The following is a 17,136-nucleotide window of genomic DNA, read 5'->3' on the forward strand; positions in this document are numbered from 1 at the left end:
GAGATAAAATACTATTAATCATGGAGATGAAGAAATTAGTATGGAAATTAAGGAAGTTCAAATAAAAATGCAATGTAGAGTGACCCAATAATACAAATCTGTTGAAAGAATACCAGGTTTTGTACATTATTTCAACCCTCATTAACACTTTGCTAATATTTTGTATCTGTATTTGCTAAAAACATTAAGAGAGTTAGGCATATTTATACAACCAAACTTAGGCACATAATGAATGAGATAAAATGCAACATTAAAACACAATTTGGAATACTGTCTACAAGTATACTACGAAAATGCTCTGCATATCTCCTACCGTTGATATGAGAACCTCAGCAAGAGTAAGGTTCACTGCCCCTATGATTTTATGGAGTTGTCACTGAAAGCTCTTCCAGCAAAAATTTTCAAAAGAAACTAGTGATATGCCTCAAATTTTTGGGTGCCCAACTTGGAACATTTTGAGGCCTCATGTTCAGAAAGCGATGAGCAACAAACTTTAAAAAAAAAAAAAAAAAAATCAGGCTGCTTTAAAATGATCTCAGAACTTGGGTCCCCCAAATTGAGGCACCCAAACACATTGGTTACTTTTGAAAATTTAGGATTTCATAATTCAACACTTCCCAAAACTACAACACTTCCTAAAACTACGCTTTGAATTGGAAATTAAATGTGCTCCTTCACAGTTCAAAATGATATTCTAGCTAAATATTCTATTACTAATTTTCATTTCCACCTACTTGAAGTACAGAACATATCCTTTCAGTTTAAAATATAAAATAGAGATGTTGTCACATTTGTTAGCTTTCCATACATTTACAATTCACCACACGACATGTGTTTATTTTTGCATAAACTAAGAAAACATGAAAAAGTTATCCCATGGCTACACTTGCAGTTTAATGCTGCTTCTTTGCCCCTCCACAGTCATTAGCTGGGCACCCCTGGCTCCTCCCACTCTCCAGACACCTTCCTGCTGGTATAATACAAGGGCAGTGTTGAGGCAGGAAGGTACTGTTCTACTATCACAGACATCCTTACCGTACCAGTCCAACTGTTTGCCTCCTTTGGAGTTAGCTTTATCATCAAGAAATGAGGGCAAGGTGGTCCTCGTTAGCATTGCCTAATATGACTTGGTGCCCTGTTGTGGCTGGGTTGATATATTCTACATACCAAAGGTTATTGTGTGGGGAAAGCACAGAAAGGCAGGCTTGCGCCAACTTGGATGGTGTCTCCTACTTCCAGCAATACCATTTTGAAGGAGTTCTGGCCACTACCAAACGTCCCAATCTGTAGGTAGGCACCACTACACTCTCCAGCAGTGGCCACTACTATCACCCCCAGCTACTCAGGAAAGGCTGAAAATGTTTGCTGTGCATTTTCACAGAATTTCCAAAATCTGAAAATATTGTACATATTTACAGTGAACATGCTCAGCTCTGCAATGTAACTGTAGTTCTAAAAAATAGCCATATCCAAAATATGTTGCTCATAGAAATACTGGGCATTTCACATAAGAATGGAGACAACTCTTAGGCTTGAATACCATATTTATTTGGTAACAGAATAATTAAATATATTTTACTTCTAAAATTAACAAATAAATTCCCTGGTTATGACTCTGCTTTAGTATTAGCAAGAACTGGCAACAACAGTATGATTTTATTCTGTTACAACTGTATATTTATCTGTCCATTTTTTCAGATAAGTGTTCCAGTTCCAAATCCGCCATTCTATTATGTAGTAATAAGGGAGGTGGTGGCAATATTTTCAAGAAAACTATTTTTCAGCTTCTGCTCTTTTAATCAGTTTACAGGATTATTTGTCTGTCATTGGCTTCAGCAAGTTCCAGGACTACAGCATCTTTTCCAAACTCATGGCAAGAATTTGTCTACTTGTGCGATTTCCTGCCTAACCACCTGGACAAAAAACAAACAAAAATCGAAAGGTCTGCACAGACTAGCACTATGTGATACTTACAATCTATCTATTCTTATGTGTATATCTACTTTCCTTACAGGGAGAAAAGTCATGCATACCACCATACACAGAAGCATCACTCCTAATTATGTCATATAAATTTCAGAATCTGACTGACACTAGCATGCCAGATGCCAGCTCATATCAAGACTGGAGACATGAGCGAAGAACAAATTCATATCTGGAGACCAGACCAGTTCAGCTGTATGTTAGTTTTACTCAAAACAGGTATCAGTTTTAGAAGAATGTATTTAGTGTTTAGAGTATATGAAATGCCTATAAATTGCTACATGCTTCAGTCCCACGTTTAATGTCAGTATTCCATGCTATAAGAAAATATGTAAGTTTTGCTTTATAACTCTGAAAATGTTTGTTATTAACTTGTCAACTCAGGTACAGGTATCATCTCTCTTCCACCCCCGCAATCCAGAAGGGCTATCAAAATCAAATGGGTCATCAAGGAACATCGTAATACAAAGGACTGATTAATGGCCCTATTGCACCTTGGAAATGCTACATGCAAGGAAGCAACTCCTGTGGGCTTGGAAGCTGAGTGAAGGAAATATAACACAGGCTATAGTTACAGTTGAGACCTTACAGTGGCATAGCTGTAACCAATACAGCTATGCCACTGTAAGGTCTCTAGTGTAGCTGCTCTAAGGCTACGTCTACACTATCACTTTTGTCTGTGTAAAGAATGGTTACTCATCTTGTAATTGTTCTTCAAAATGTGTCGTTCATGTCCATTGCAATCAGATTAGCATGCGTGCACGTGCACACTAGTTGGCCTGGGCACCCCCTGGAGTCGCACCTTCATGGGGCTCAAATAGAGCCACCCCATCAGTTCCTTCTTGCCAGCTACTCTGACAGAGGGGTAGGAGGGTGGGTATTGGAATGGACATGAACACCACATCCCGAAGAATAGTTACAAGAAGGTGAGTAACTGTTCTTTCTTCCAGTGTTTGTTCATGTGGATTCCAATCAGGTGACTCACAAGCCCAAGTTCAAGAGGCAGGGTCAGAGTCGTCCACTGACTGGAGCACTGCTCATTCAAAGGCCGCATCGTCTCTGGCCTGCTGAGCAATCGCATAGTGCATGGTGAAAGCGTGGACAGAGGACCACATCACTGCTCTGCAGATTTCCTGAACCTGTACCGGGAATACGGTTGACAAAGCCTGCGCTCTAGTGGACTGCGCAGCGATCGGGAGTGCGGGAACCCCCTCCAAGTTGTAGCACTCCCAGATGCAGGATGTGATCCGTGACAAAATGCATTGTGATGACATAGGTAGATCTTTCATTCTGTCTGCAATTGCTACAAATAACTGGGCTGATTTTCTGACGGCTTCGTTCTCTCAATATAAAAAGCTAGCGCCCTGTGGACATCCAGAGTGGAGCGTCTTCTCCCGCTGGAATGCAGCTTAGGTAGAATACCGGGAGAAGGACGTCCTGTTTGATGTGAAACTGCAACACCACCTTTGGAAGGAAAGCAAGATGAGGTCTAAGCTGCACCTTGTTCTTATAGAACACAGTATAAGGTGAATCTGAAGTTAGGGCCCTGAATTCAGACACTCTCCTGGCCGAGGTTATCACAGTCAGGAATGCCACCTTCTGGAGAGAGAGAGAGAGGAGGGAGCACGTTGCCCAGCAGTCAAAAGGTGGTCCCATTAGTCTAGCAAGGACCAGGTTGAGGTCCCAGGCTGGGGCAGGTTGTCGGACGTGAGGATATAGCCTGTCGAGCCCTTTTAAAAACTGGCCGACCATAGGGTTAGCAACACCGAGCAGCCCTCCTCACCCAGGTGAAAGGCCTAGATGGTGGCTAAATGCACCCTTATTTATGACAATAAAAGTCCCCGCTGCTTCAGACAGAGAAGGTAGACCAGAATAAGTGGCACTGGAGCCAGCATCAGGGAAGAATGGTGCTGTGCTGACCAGAATGAAAATGTCTTCCACTTGGCAACATAGCTGGATCTCGTGGAAGGGGACTGCCAAGGAGGACTTGTCTAGCCTGTTCTGAACAGGACAGCTCCATCAGGTTCACCCATGGAGCTTCCAAACCATGAGGTGAAGCAAATCGAGGTTCGGATGTTAAAGATGACCATGATCTTGTGTCAGAAGATCCGGGAAGAGTGGCAGAGTGACTGAGGCTTCCACAGACATGTCTAGGAGAGATGTGTACTAGTGAGGTTAAGGCCATGCTGGAGCTATCAATATAACCTGAGCTTGTTCCCTCCAGATCTTAAGGAGCACCTTGTGAACAAGTGACAAAGGCGGAAAGACATATACGAGACAGTCTCCCCCGTGGAGGAAGAACGCGTCCACTCTGGAGCCCGGGCTGTGGTTCTGGAGGGAGCAGAACTGTTGGCACTTCCTGCTGTGTTGCATAGCGAATAGGTCTATATAGAGAAAGCCCCACCTGTGAAAGATTGAATTCGCAATATCTGGACAAATGGACCACTTGTGGCCATGAAATGATCTGCTAAGGTAACCCACCAGCTCGTTCTGTACCCCGAAGAGGAGCAATCCACTTGCAGGTGTATTGAATGTTCTACACAGAAGTCCCACAGCATGAGGGCTTCCTCGCACAGCGGAGAGCAGTGTGCGTCCCCATTTGTTGATGCAGAACATATCAGTGGTGTTGTTTGTCATAACTAACACATATTGTCCCACTAAGTATGCCCAGAAGGCCTGGCACACCAGGTGCACCACTCTCAGCTCTCTGACCATGTGGAGAGCCAGATCTCGCTGCGGACTGGCGAAGAGGACTCCTGAGCATACCTCCTGAGGACTGAGCCACCGCAGGAAGAAGAAGAAGATCGGGCAAGGTAGGGTCACTATCCTGTCCATATACTGACACCAGCCAGGACTGAAGAGGTTGTAGTTTGAGCCCGGCATGCTGTACCACATAGGTACAAGCCACCATGTGTCCCAGAAGCTTCAGGCAGTTTCTTGCTGTTGTGGTGGTAAATCGTCTGAGGCCTCAAATGTTATCAGTGAGGGCTTGAAACCTCCCTTGTGGCAGGTATGCCCTGGCCTGGGTCAAGTCCAATATTGCCACTATAAACTCTATCCTCTGGATGGGGTACAGAGTGCACTTTGCTTCATTTAAAAGGAGGCCCAAGTCGAAGAAGGTGGCTCTGATAAACTTGACCTGAGCCTCCACTTGGGTCTCTGAGAGAAGCCAGTTGTCGAGGTAAGGAAACACATGAACATGGTGCCTGCGCAGAAACACGGCAACCAGTGCCATGCACTTGTGAAAACTCAAGGCGCTGCTGACACGCCTAACAGGACGACTGTGAATTGGTAGTAGGTGCTGTTCATCACGAACCTGAGGTACTTCCTGCAGGGCTGAGTAATCACAATATGAAAGTACACATCCTTCAAGTCAAGGGCGGCATTATCAATCTGCTGGATCCAATGAGGGAATGACGGAGGCCAGAGAGACCATGCAGAACTTGATTTTCTTTATAAACTTGTTGAGTTCCCGCAGGTCCAGGATGGGCCTGAGGCCGCCTTTGGCTTTTGGTATTAGGAAATACCGAGAATAAAAGCCCTTGGCCCTGTGCTCCTGAGGAACCTCCTCCACTGTCTCCAAAGATAGGAACAACTGCACCTCCTGGAGAAGGACTTGCTTGTGAGAAGGCTACCTGAAAAGGGAGGGGGAAGTGGGGTGGAAGGGCTGGAGAGCACAGAATTGGATGGAGTATCCCCTCTCTACCAGGTGGCGCACCCATCAGTCTGAGGTTATACAGGACTATGCATGGTAGAAAGGGGACAGTCAGGATGAGAAGGTAAGGCGGGGTGGATCCACTGCCAGGTACGGCACACTGTCTTTGACCATGCCTTCAAAAGGCATGCTTGGGGCCCAAAGACAGCTTTGGTTTTCCCGATCTCTGGCCAGAAGGTTGACATGACCTTCTCCTGCCACTTCTGTCATGCCTTCTGAAGCCATCTTGGCTGGTCTGTGACCAAAACTCTGGGTAGGCTGCGAGAGCACGTGTCTCCACTGATTGGAGTTACAGATCCTCCCCATGACCTGAGAGTGGCACTGGAGTCCTTCAGACAATTTAGCCTTTTGTCTGGTTTTCTCATAAAATAGAGTCTCACCCTCGAAAGGCATGTCCTGTATCGTTTGTTGGACTTCAAAGGGGAAACTCGATAGCTGGAGCCATGAACCTCTTCTCATGCTACACTCTGGAGATCAACCTCCCCTTCTCAATCAAAGCTGAGAACTTGGCCCAGGAGTCCGAGAGGAGCAACTCCATAAACTTAGCCACTGCTGAACAAATATTGTAAGCCTACCTGCTGATGATGGCCTGTTGGTTGGAAATGCAGAGTTGTAGTCCCCCCGTGGAGTTGATCCTCTGCCCAAATAGCTCAAGCTTTTTCGCATCCCTGTTCTTGGGGGAAGGGCCTTGGAAACCCTGCCTCATCCTCTCCAGTTTGGAGCATCCACCAGAGTGTCAGCTTGTGGGTGGGTGGACATAAGTGTTCATAGCTCTTGGGGGGCACAACATATCGCCACTCATTGAGCTTGGCAGTATTATAGGGAGGCCAGAATCTGCCACCGGAACTTGGTCGCGTACATGATAGTTTTAATTAGCGGTAAGGGGCCGGAATAGGGTCTGCATTGTCCGTAACTTCTTTCATCTTAATACCCAGATAATGTGAAACCTGGCACAGCAACTGCCGCAACACCCTGGAGTCTTCCAGGGCTGGGGCAATGGTAGCACCTGTGAGTGCCTCATCCGGGGAAGATGAGAATGAAGCCACTAAGGGAGGTGGTTGTTCCCTTCCATCCCTGCCAGAGGGATCACGTTAGCCGGTGCGGACAGTGATGGGCTGAGCGGCACTGATCTTGGTGCTGAGAAGAGCACCAGCATCAATGTCGCAACCCACATTGGTGCTGGAGGCGCTCTCAGGTGGTGTGTCTGCGCCATGGTCATTGACTTCAGTTCAGGCAGCGTCGATGATGGCGTCAGTGCTGGTGCCATGACAGCAGCCGGAGTTGGTGCCAAGGGTACTGCTGGCACCATGACTTGAGCCACTGACATCTTTGGTGCTGACGGCACTGCCAAAGGGGGCACTGCCGTTGCTACTGATGCCGGAGGTAGCTGCTCGGCAGCTGGACGTGGTGGAACAAAGGTAGCAGACACAACTGAAGTGGCACCTGAGCGAGAGTGTTGACTCCAACCCTGGGCTTTGGGGAAAGCCCATGGAGTCCAGAAGGGTCACTGAGCTGGGTTCTGCCACTGAGGGGCCCACTGCCACGGCCAGCACCTCCTATGGTGCCTGAAGGATGACCTTCTGCTCCTGCGATAGAGTGGTATGAGTCCAATTCCAACTCTGAATACAAGGACTAAGGCAGCACTGCATCTCTTGACATGGACAAATTAGATGTCTTTAAGTAAGCAGGGCCTGATGAAATGCATGCTAGAATACACAAGAAGCTGACTGAGAAGATATCTGAGCCATTAGCGATTATCTTTGAAAAGTCATGGAAGACGGGTAAGATTCCAGAAGACTGGAAAAGGGCAAATATAGTGCCTATCAATAAAAAGGGAAAAAGACAACCTGGAGAATTACAGACCAGTCAGCTTAATTTCTGTACTCAGAAAGATAATAGAGCAAATAATTAAACAATCAGTTTGCAGATACATAGAAGATAAGGTGATAAGTAGCAGTCAACATGGATTTGTCAAGAACAAATCATGTCAAACCAACCTGACAGCTGTCTTTGACAGGGTAACAAGCCTTGTGGATGGTGGCAGGAAGCAGTACACATGGTATAGCTTGATTTTAGTAAAGCTTTTGATACTGTCTCACATGACCTTCTCATAAACAAACTAGGGAAATGCAACCTAGATGGAGCTACTATAAGATGGGTGCAAAACTGATTGGAAAATCATTCCCAGAGACTAGTTATCAGTGGTTCACAGTCATGCTGGAAAGGCATAACGAGGGGTGCTACAGGGATCAATTCTGGGTCTGGTTCTGCTCAATATCTTCATCAATGATTTAGACAATGGCATAGAGAGTACACTTAAAGTTCATGGAAAATACCAAGCTGAGAGAAGTTGCAAGTGCTTTGGAGAAAAGATTAAAATTCAAAATGACCTGGACAAACTGGAGAAATAGTCTGAAGAAAACAGAATGAAATTCAGTAAGAATAAATGCAAAGTACTCCACTTAGGAAGGAGCAGTCAGTTGCGCACATACTGGGAAATGGCTGCCTCAGAAGGGTACTGTGGAAAGGGATCTGGAGTCATAGTGGACCACAAACTAAACATGAGTCAACAGTGTAGCACTGTTGCAAAAAAGTGACTATTATTCTGAGATGTATTAGCAGAAATGTTGCAAGTAAGTCATGAAAAGTACTTCTTCTGCTCTACTCTGCTCTGACTAGGCCTCAACTGGAGTATTGTGTCGAGTTCTGGATGCCACATTTAAGGAAAGATGTGGACAAATTACAGGAAGAGCAACAAAAATGATTAAAAGGTCTAGAAAACATGACCTATGAGGGAAGATTGAAAAAAACTGGGTTTGTTTAGTCTGGGAAGGAGAAGACTGAGGAAACACGGTAACAGTTTTCAAGTACATAAAAGGTTGTTACAAGGAGTAGGGAAAAGAATTGTTGTTCTTAACCTCTTAGGATAGGACAAGAAGCAATGGGCTTAAATTGCAGCAAAGGACATTTAGGTTGGACATTAGGAAAAACTTAACCGTCAGGGTGGTTAAAAATTAGAATAAATTGCCTAGGGAGGTTGTGGAAACCCCATCACTAGAGATTTTTATGATCAGGTTAGACAAACACCTGTTGGGGATGGTGTAGAGAATACTTAGTCCTGCCTTGAGTGCAGGGGACTGGACTAGATGACCTCTCAAGGTCACTTCCAGCGCTATGATTCTATGATGCTAACTGAGTGTGGCCCATCACACTTGCTGAAGCACTAGGATTCCTAAAAATATCAGAGAACAACCTGTGAAACAGACACCAAACTGGGGGGGGGGGGGGGGGAGGAGGAAAACAAAAAAACCACACACTACTGATTAACAACTATCCCCACTACTAATGAAATTGTTAATGCTTCCTTCAGAGAAACATGCCTGCCAAAGTCATTGAAAAAAAGCAACAGCTCACCAGTCCTCAGAAAACCACTCTGTCCTTAACATTAGCAAATTATGAAATCTCATTGGGAGCAATTCCTCCACATTAGTGAGGAGTGTAGTCAGTGCTATAAGTGATTGGATGGAGTGCTTCATAATCAGTATAAGGGACCTTGGTATCACCTCCGAGTCTTTCAGTGCCAAGCGTTTCTGAAGATGAACAAAAGGCACAGATGTTGGCACTAGGTGCTTTGTTGGTGGATGCTTCAATGCTGATGGGAGAAGAGCTGCTTATGTAAATGGCGCTGAGATTGTTCAAATATCAATTGGCCCCAATCCGGCCTTTGAACTGCCTCCTGGCTTAGAACTATTCCGTGTCAGTGAGGGAGATCTACATCTTCCAGTCACCCTGGGAAGAATGCTCCTTCTTCCCCTTTCGCCTGATGACTGAGCTAAGGAGAATTTGGAGGCTCTTGCTGACTCCACAATTGAGTAGTAAGACTTTTTCACCAATTAGTGGCTGTGGAGCTTAGGGTGGACCTATGGCTTACCACCACTACCACCACCATTATCTGGTCCAGTCTCCTTCCCCTAGAGCTCAGGAGAGGCTCTCATCGATCTTTCCACAAGGAAGAATTTAAGGGCTGATTCCCTTGCTTTGTGTCCTCTTTTGAAACAAGTGGCATATTGTGAAGCAAATATGCTGGACAAGTGCTCAAAGGCAGAAGAGGCACTTAGTGTCCATAGTTAATGGGGACAGCTGTCTTGTAGGTTGGACAGGATTTAAATCCTGGAGACTTTGACTCTGCTGTATCAATTCTATATAGAGGTTTATATTGTACTCATCAACGTAGTATCAGCACCTTCTAGTAGTACATTAACCAACATGACTTCACATCAGTCACATATTGTTTGTTCTCTCATCCTCTCCCCTCGACCTCTGGTTTATGACTCCGGTGACCCTCTAGGTTCTGGCATTCAGCTTCTGTCTGTCCAGTACTGACCTCAGCTAGTTTCCTGGACTCTACACATTGTGGCCCCAACTCTAACTGACAGGCCAAATTCTCACTTTCCCCATTAGGCCTGACCATCAACAGCATGGTCAGCAACAGGACAGTGGTGAGGTTTGTAATGGTTCTTAGTTCCTGAGAAAGATCATTCTCAGTCTCAACTTTCCCTGAGGGCAGTCTCTGTCTCACACACATACAAGCTATGCTCTTATTGTTGAGCGTTCCATTCTATCAGAGGAGCATAGCTATTAACGACTTTCTCAGTCCCAGAGTTTTAAATGATCTTTTAGATATTCAGAGTGATTCAAAAATAAGGACTGAGACCTTGAAATCCTATGGGAAGCCAGAGTAGAGAGTAGAGGACAATTCTGATATGTTTGTAGAAGACTGTGTTGCTGCACCGTTTTGAACAAGTTGGTTTTTCCTAAGTGCTGAAGGCTTCATGCCTAGGTATACTATAATCCAGGCAAGAGGTGATAAAGGCATAAATAACAGACACCAGATCCTCATGCACCAGAATGGGATGGAGACTCCCATCAAGCAAGGATGGTAGAAAGTGTTACTTGTGGGGGGGGGGGGGGTCCACCATCAGCAGAGACTACAAGAGTACCCTTAGATTATGGGTATGTATCTTCAACCAATGAAGACTACACCATTGCTGCAAGTTTTTCAAAATATCTTCCCCTTTATCCACCAACATCACCTCTGTCCTGCTTGAGTTCTGCTTCAGCCAGTTCTTCATCCAAGATCAAATCTCATGCAAGCACTAAAATTTATTGAAATCATACGCAACATCAATTAGTATGCCACTACACAAGCTGTCTGCGATCACCACTGATGGGGCATCAGCAATGATGGGCAGCACCAATGGATGCACTACACTCTGCAAGAAGAATGAATCCTTTCCAAACTTTGTCTTATCATTGCATTATCCACCAAGAAGTTTTGTTCCTTCTTTTCAACACATAATGAATGTCATTATTAAAATAATTAACCATTCGAGCAAAACCTTTGCACCATAGACTTTTGAAGGCCCTGTTGGAAGATGTTGATGATAAACAATCTGATCTTATCTTGCACACAGAAGTACGATGGCTGAGCAAAGGTAATGTTCTTGCATGTTTTTTAAGCCTAACTGAAGAGATCAAAGAATTTCTGAAGTCCACAAATCAGAACTTCAAGCAACTAGAAGACTCCAGCTAGTTAATGGACTTGGCTTTTCTTGCTGACATCACTGACAAATTGAACATTTTAAATCTTGAGTTCCAGGGAAAAGAAACATGTGGCTCAAATGATAGGTTCTGTAAAATCATTCAAAGCAAAACTGATTGTGGATGTCACATATGAAGAAGACGACTCTTGTACATTTCGCAAGTATGAAGAAAATGGTATGTGAAAATGATTTTAACCCATCACCATCTGTTATCCACATCTGAACAATTCTGGAACAATCTGAGAAGAGACTTCAGCAGTTCACCATCATTGAGCCTCTAGTTGCCTTTCCTGTGAATCCTTTTACTTGCCAAATAGAGGTAACAGAAATGGCTACGTCAATTGTGAGTCTCATTCAAGTAAGAACAAAAGACATGGAACTGGAGATTTTGGACCTTCAAAATGACATTGTTCTAAAATCCTGCGCAACAGATGAAAACTTTTGGAATGTGGTTGACCGAAATGCTTCCTGTCTTAAAAAATGTAGCATACGAAATAAAATCTTATTTTGGTTCCATTTATCTATGCAAAGTTCCGTTTTCAACAATGAGCATCATAAAATCAAAATACAGATCTCGGCTTACAGATGCCCATCTTAACAATTGCTTACGAATGGGAATATCATCCTATTCTCCCAACTACGAAAAACTGGCTGAAGAAATGCAGAGCCAAAAATCACACTGAGTTTATTAGAAAAACCACGTGAATTAATTATATCTACTTTCCAGTAAGTGCTGATGAGAGCATATGATTAACTTGTTTAACTTTCTTTCATATTTATTTGTTTATTGAAATCCAGATACAAGTAACTATAAAAAGAATATTTTTAATTAACCATAACTGGCTGTCAATGTTAAAGTAAGAATAATAACAATATTTGAACCAGCTGTTCAACAGTGTTTTACTTTTTTTAAATAAATAAGATGAAAACTGTTTATGATATTTATTTTGTAAAAACTCCTTCATTTTTCTTACAGATAGATAAAAAAGAGCAAATTCATATGGTAAGGTGAAAGGGCAATCGCCGAATAATTTAATTAATACCTTTTACATGTAAAATTACCTTTTTTATCTTACGGATTCATATATTATGTAATGGTAAATATGATGGTTTTCATATTATTTAAATGTACAAATGCAAAATAAGCCTTGAAAAACTGTTGGCTCCCACCATACACTTCTGAAAACATGAATGTGCTATTGGCCACAAAAAGGTTGGGGACCACTGACATAGCAACTATTCAATGCTATCAAAACAGTCAATTTCACAGTAATCAAACTGCACACTGGGGACCACTGTCAAACACCAACTATTTCCAGGTGACTCTCAGAGGTGCATCTATGAGTGTCTGCATCTGTCAGACAGTGAGTCTATCTGCTAACTGTAGCCCAGTACAGTCACCTCGGCCTCCTTCATGACTTTCATGCCCTACTTTGTTGGGAGTTATTTTTAATGTAAACTCAGCCATGACCAAATTTGAAAATGACACCAACGCTGGAAACGTGTAAACATAGCAAAGGACAAAACCAATTTGCAAATCACCCTGGACAAATTAAAGCAGTACGGGTTGTAAACTAGGTAAGATGCAGTGATAATGAATACAAAGGAAAAAAGATGGTTACTCACCTTTGTAACTGTTGTTCTTCGAGATGTGTTGCTCATATCCATTCCAGTTAGGTGTGCGCAGGCCGTGTGCACGTTCGTCGGAGACTTTTTACCCTAGCAACACTCAGTAGGCCGGCAGGTCGCCCCCTGGAGTGACGCCGCTATGGCGCCTGATATATACCTCTGCTGGCCCATCCGCTCCTCAGTTCCTTCTTGCCAGCTACTCCGACAGTGAGGAAGCAGGGCGGGTGTGGAATGGATATGAGCAACACATCTCGAAGAACAACAGTTACAAAAGTGAGTAATCTATCTTTTCTTCTTCAAGTGCTTGCTCATATCCATTCCAGTTAGGTGATTCCCAAGACTTACCTAGGCGGTGGAGTCGGAGCAAGACGGTGCGGAATGCAAGACCGCTGAGCCGAAGGTGGCATCGTCTCTAGACTGTTGGACCAATGCGTAGTGCAATGCAAAGGTGTGGATGGAAGACCAGGTGGCCACGTGGCAGATTTCCTGTATGGGAACAAGGGCCAAGAACGCAGCAGATGAGGCTTGAGCCCGAGTGGAGTGGACGGTCAGATGGCCAGTTTGAACATGAGCCAAGTCATAGCAAGCCCGAATACAGGATATAACCCAAGAAGCAATACGTTGGGAGGAGATTGCCATGCTCTTCATACGTTCTGCCACCACTACAAATAGTTGAGGTGAGCGCCGGAAGGGTCTGGTCCTCTCAGTGTAGAAGGCAAGAGCCCTATGGACATCCAAAGTATGGACCTGCTGTTCTCATCGTGATGAATGCGGCTTTGGAAAGAAGACTGGCAGAAAGATGTCCTGCTTAACATGAAAGGCGGAGACGACCTTGGGGAGGAACACCGGGTACGGTCGCAGCTGTACCTTGTCCTTATGGAACACCATATATGGAAGATCCACAGTCAATGCTCGAAGTTCTGAGACTCGTCTAGCCGAGGTGACAGCGACTAGGAATCCTGTTTTCCAGGACAGGTACAGCAGCGAGCATGTGGCCAGAGGCTCAAAGAGGGGCCCCATGAGCCTAGTTAAGTCGAGATTCAGGTCCCAGGTAGGGGTAGGGCGTTTGACCTGGGGGTAGAGTCGCTCCAAGCCTTTGAGGAATCTGGAAACTACAGGGTGGGAAAAAACGGAACTGCCAGCTTCCCAGGATGGAAGGTGGATATAGCCGCAAGATGCACTCGTAGAGAGGAGATCGCCAGACCCTGCTCTTTGAGAGACCATACATAGTCCAGGATAGTGGGGACTAATACAGAATGTGGAGAATGGCTGTGCTGGGCGCACCAGTGGCAGAAGCGCTTCCATTTAGCGAGGTATGTCGAGCACGTGGAGGGCTTCCTGCTTCCCAGCAGCACCTGTTGCACTGTGGCGGAACAACGCAACTCCGACTGGCTTAACCAGACAGGAGCCATGCTGTCAGATGAAGGGACTGTAGGTCCGGATGGTGCAGCCTGCCGAAGTCTTGCGTGAATAGGTCTGGCCAGAGTGGTAGGGGAATTGGATCTGACAGGGACAGGTCGAGCAGCATAGTGTACCAGTGCTGCCTCGGCCAAGCCGGGGCAATCAGAATAAGGTGGGCTTTGTCCCTGTGGAGCTTGAGTAGGACTCGGTGGATGAGAGGAAACGGTGGGAAGGCATAACAGAGGTGGCCTGTCCACAGAATCAGGAACGCGTCCGACAGGGAGCCCGGGGAGCAACCCTGTAGGGAGCAGAACACCTGGCATTTCCTGTTCATTCTGGATACAAACAGGTTGAGGTGGGGAAAGCCCCACCTCCGGAAAATCGAATGGAGAACGTCCGGACGGATGGACCATTCGTGTGATAGGAAGGACCTGCTCAGGTGATCTGCGAGTGTGTTCCGTACCCCTTGGAGGAAGGAGGCCACTAGATTTATGGAGTGGGCTATGCAGAAGTCCCACAGTCGGATCGCTTCCTGACACAAGGGGGAGGACCAAGTCCCTCCCTGCTTGTTGATCTAATACATGGCCATTGTGTTGTCCATGAACACTGCAACACGACGGCCTTGTAGATAGCGCTGGAACGCTTGGCATGCCAGCTGGACCGCTCTCAGCTCTCGGACACTGATGTGAAGCGTCAGTTCCCGGGGTGACCAAAGGCCTTGGGTGCGCAGGTGCCCTAGGTGAGCACCCCAGCCCAGTGAGGAAGCATCCGTTGTTAGGGATGTGGAGCGCTGGGGAGGATGAAACGGCAGGCCGCACACACTCGGGATGATGTCCTCCACCAGTCGAGGGAGCCTAGAACATCCGGCGGAACTCTCAGAATACTGTCTATGGCATCTCTGCCCGGCTGATAGACTGAAGCGAGCCAGATTTGTAAAGGGCGCATTCGCAGTCTGGCATGCTTTGTGACAAAAGTACATGCAGCCATGTGCCCAAGAAGAGCAAGGCAAGTACGAGCAGAGGTAGTTGGAAAACTCTGAAGACTTTTGACAAGGGAGACTATGGCCTGAAACCGGTGTGGGGGGTAAACTGGCCGTTGCAAGGTTGGAGTCCAGCATTGCCCTGATAAATTCTATCCTCTGTGTACACACCAGAGTGGACTTCTCCAAATTGATGATCAGGCCTAGACGCATAAACAGCTCCCTGATGATGGCAACATGGCTGATGACTTGTGCCTCGGAGGCCCCTCGGATAAGCCAGTCGTCGAGGTAAGGGAAGACGTGTATTCGATGACGGCGCAGGGAAGCAGCAATGACCGCCATACACTTCATGAAGACCCGAGGGGCCGAGGAAAGACCAAAGGGGAGGACAGTAAACTGGTAGCGACCCTGATTTACCACAAAGCGCAGATACCTCCTGTGCGGGGGATAAATTGCAATGTGGAAATACGCGTCCATGTCGAGAGCAGCGTACTGATCTCCGGGATCCAGGGAAGGAATGATGCTTCCCAGGGATACCATGCAGAACTTGAACTTTTTGATGAATTTGTTCAGTCCTCGCAGGTCCAGGATGGGCCGGAGGCCCCCTTTTGCCTTGGGAATTAGGAAATATCGGGAATAAAACTCCTTGCCCTTTAACTCCTCTGGTACCTCCTCTATAGCTCCGATTGGGAGGAGCCTGCGAACCTCCTGAATTAGGAGTTGCTCGTGAGAGGGGTCCCTGAAGAGGGGCAAGGAGGGGGGGTGGGATGGAGGGGGTGAAACAAACTGAAGATGGTATCCAAGCTCCACTGTACGTAGGACCCAATGATCTGAAGTCAACTGGGACCACGCCGGGAGGAACGGGGAAAGGCGGTTGTAAAACTGGAAAGGGTCCGGGGAGGTAATTGGTACACTGCTCTCGGGCGCACCCTCAAAAGTTTGCTTTGGGTCCCGGTGCTGGTTTGGTGGGACCGGAATTGTTGCCCCCTTGAGGTCCAGACTGACGACTGCGGGTAGTACAACCTCGTCTTCAGCCAAGACAAGATTTTGCCCGAGGTGGGGCGTAAGGGCGCGGAGGTTGGGAGCGGAATGACCGTCTCTGAGTCTGGGGTGTATGCATTTTCAACGAACGCATAATAACCCGGTTGTCCTTCAGATTCTGTAGTCTGGGGTCTGTCTTTTGCGAGAACAAACCTTGTCCATCAAATGGCAAGTCTTGTATGGTGTATTGCAGCTCAGGTGGTAGGCCGGACACTTGCAACCATGATATGCATCACATGGCTATGCCAGAGGCAACCGTTCTAGCTGTCGAATCGGCGGCATCTACTGAGGCTTGCAAGGAGGTTCTCGCGACCCTCTTCCCCTCCTCTAGGAGAGCTGTAAACTCCTGACGGGAGTCCTGCGGAACCAACTCGGTAAACTTGCCGACCGCCTCCCAGATATTGTAGCTGTATCGGCTTAAGAGGGCTTGTTGGTTCACCATGCAGAGCTGAAGGCCTCCGGCGGAGCAGATCTTCTGGCCCAACAAATCCATGCGCTTGGCCTCCCTAGATTTTGGCGCGGGGGCTTGTTGGCCATGGCGCTCCCGCTCGTTGACTGATTGTACCACCAACGAGCAGGGGGTGGGGTGCACATAGAGGTACTCAGACCCCTTAGAAGGCACCATGCATTTTCGTTCTACTCCCCTGGCTGTGGGTGGAATGGAAGCTGGGGACTGCCAGATAGTGTCTGTTCTGGCCTGGATTGAACGGATGAAGGGGAGGGCCACTCTGGTTGGTGTTTCCACAGATAATATGCTAATCACCGGGTCCTCCACCTCAGGAATC

General features: G+C 46.3%; 1 protein-coding gene across 4 annotated transcripts in view; it reads right to left on the reverse strand.

The window, feature by feature from the left end:
- The window catches only part of PDS5B (PDS5 cohesin associated factor B), a 281,843-nt gene that overhangs the window by 145,946 nt on the left and 118,761 nt on the right, over nucleotides 1-17,136 (reverse strand). The gene's annotated exons all lie outside the window — the stretch shown is intronic.

This window comes from Chelonoidis abingdonii, chromosome 1 (genome assembly GCF_003597395.2).
Source record: "Chelonoidis abingdonii isolate Lonesome George chromosome 1, CheloAbing_2.0, whole genome shotgun sequence".
NCBI lineage: Eukaryota > Metazoa > Chordata > Testudines > Testudinidae > Chelonoidis > Chelonoidis abingdonii.